The sequence below is a fragment of the Propithecus coquereli genome, unplaced genomic scaffold, assembly GCF_000956105.1.
Source record: "Propithecus coquereli isolate 6110/MARCELLA unplaced genomic scaffold, Pcoq_1.0 Scaffold833, whole genome shotgun sequence".
Classification (NCBI taxonomy): domain Eukaryota; kingdom Metazoa; phylum Chordata; class Mammalia; order Primates; family Indriidae; genus Propithecus; species Propithecus coquereli.
This window is the reverse complement of record NW_012154541.1, coordinates 272435-275247: the sequence shown is the minus strand read 5'-3', so window position 1 is coordinate 275247 and position 2813 is coordinate 272435. Positions and strand designations below refer to the sequence as shown.

The 2813-nt window shown below is 37.7% G+C and overlaps 1 protein-coding gene across 1 annotated transcript in view; it reads left to right on the top strand.

Moving 5' to 3' along the window:
- Window positions 1–2813, top strand: part of KIAA1328 (KIAA1328 ortholog) — a gene marked incomplete at its 5' end in the record, with an annotated part of 172000 nt that overhangs the window by 130090 nt on the left and 39097 nt on the right. The window lies entirely within an intron of this gene.

Below are 2813 nucleotides of genomic sequence, written 5' to 3'. Positions count from 1 at the left end.
CAGATAGTAGAGGGGGATTGTGGCGGGGGCGGGGCCGGAGAGGGGAGAGTCAGGTTTTCCTTTGATGTCTGAAAATACCTAGAAGAGTCCTATATCTTTCCATGTGCAAGTGAAAAAACCAGGCGTGGCAAAGTCATCTTTCTCATTCACAGTGTAGCTTGTTAATTGTTCTCTCTGCTGGCTGTCAATATAATGTGAAATTTTCATTCCCCATTCAAGATGGAAAAAGTTGTGGCTGAAAATGTTAACATTTGCATTTTTATTTGTTGATTTATTTAAAGGACAGCCTCTCCTACAGCAATCCATCACTTGGTGACACCCCAAATATGAATAATGTATTGTAGACTTGCAGTTACAATGTGTAATAAGTGCTAGAGACAGTAAAGGAATGTTAACTATGTTGCAAATGTAATATTTATCGACTCATAAAGTTTATTGCTTTCGAAGTTCAATAATACTGACCATAAGACATTAATATCACTTATCCTGATTTTAGCTGGGCACCTTTGTATGTAGAAATATTTATCTATCTCATACTAACAAAATAAATATGTAATTTACAACACAAGCAAAGAGGGCATTATAGTTTTCTGTGCTGAGAGCTGCAATGCTTCTTTCTCTCCATTTCACTTCTGGCTTCCAACACTGATCACACACCCCTGAGCTGCCCAAGAGAGTAAGCACAGCAGTCATCTTGGCACGAGAAGGTGGTGAGACCAAACTAAAAGATGCCATTCATTTCTGCTTGGTCAGAACAGACAATGCCCCACAGGCCACTTCACCTGGAGACAGGACTGGAGGGGCTTTCTCCTTGACATTTTGAACACCTGGTGGGTGGGTGAGGCTTGGCTCTGAAGAAAGTTGAATAAATGCCTTTCCTGCCATGAGACTGAGTCAGAGTTTACCAATTCTACTTGATTCTCTGGTCTCCAATGTGAAGCCAGAGCTGGGGAGGATACCATTTGCTTCTCAAATGAATGTGTTATGAGCACAAATGTTACTGATAATTAACCCTTTTGTGCCTTCCAGAATTAGATGGGTCCATTGCCAACAATAAAATTGTATAGGAAGTACCTAACACCCAAAAGCAAAAGAAGTAATGTTAATTAGCAACCATCACCTGTAATTGTGATCCCCATTAAGATTCAGAATTATGTATTTCTTCGTTATAAATAACCTTTCTAATTGTACTTGATGTATGCCAATTTAATCAAAAAATATACTTGCAACAGGCAGATATTTGCATTAATGTAACTTTGGATCTTCAAGTCTTTTATTTTAAATTTGACTGGGGAAAAACGGCCTATTAGACCTGTTATATGCTTTATACATTGGTACCTTTTTCTATTCACGAATGTAGATCTGACACATTTTATATTAAGATTAAGAGTGTATCTTCTGGGATTGCTCAATGCAACAGAAATCTTGTCACTTTTAAAATACCAGTTTCTCTTTCTCGGTCATGTAACGATGCAATGATTGTTGTACACTAATAAACAGGCAAACACCATACATGCAGAGGCAGGATTAAATTTTCAGCCCCTGAAGTAAAAGGTTACTAAGGCCTCTTCTCTCTGTTCTTCTGTGACTCATATGAAGAGATGCAGCTGGTACTCTTTCCACCTCCACCCTTTTTTCTTTGTAAGACATGAAGAGAGAAAGGCAGCTCTCAGCAAATCATGCCCAACTAGTGAATTTTTGGAACTGGAACTGGAATTAGCCTATTTCTAGGAAGCATTGTTTACCTCTGTACTTTAGCCTTTTTTTTCCAGAAAGATTATAGTTTTTAACCACAACACAGAAGTGTTGAAAGTTTTTGCTTTATTTTGTTTTGTTTCTTTTTGAGTTATTGGTAGGTGGGGAGGTATAGATTTTGTGGAGCTTGTTTTCTTCTTGAGGGGGTTTGGGAAATAGTTGAGCATGTGTTTTGAAGGACTTGATAGCCTGGAGGCTTTTTTATTAATTGACACATAATAATTATACATGTATGTTTCAGTACATGTATACATTGTGTAATGGTCAAATCAGGGTATTTAGCATATCCATCACCTCATACATTTATCATTTCTTTGTGGTGAAAACATTCAAAAATTCTTTCTTCTAGCTATTTTATAATGTACAGTATAATGTTGTTAACCATAATTACCCTACCATGCAATAGAACCCCCAAACTTATTCCTCCTGTATAACTGTACCTTTGTACCCATTGACCATCCTCTCTCCATCCTCCCCCAACCCCTACTGCTCCCCAGCCTCTGGTAACCACTGTTTTTACTCTAATTCTATGAGATCAGCTTTTTTAGATTCCACATATGAGTGAGATGACGCGATATTGGTCTTTCTGCGCCTGGCTTATTTCACTTAACATAATATCCTCTAGGTTCATCCATGTTGCTGAAAATGACAGTATTCTCATTCTTTTTTAATGGCTGGATAGTATTTCATTGTGTATATATGCCATATTTTCTTTATCCATTCATATAGTGATGGACACTTAGGTTGATTCCGTATCTTGGCTATTGTGAATAGTGCTGCAGTATACCTGAGCATGCAGATATCTTTTCGACACACTGGTTTTGTTTCCTGTGGATATGTACCCAGTAGTGTGGGATTTCTGGATCATATGGTAGTTCTCTTTCTTTCAGGAACCTCTATACTGTTTTCCATAATGACTGTACCAATTTACATTCCCACCAACGATGTATAAGCGTTCCCCTTTCTCCAAAGCCTCACCAGCATATGTTATATTTTGTCTTTTTGATAATAGCTGTTCAAATTGGAATGAGGTGATATCTCATTGTTGTTTTGATTTG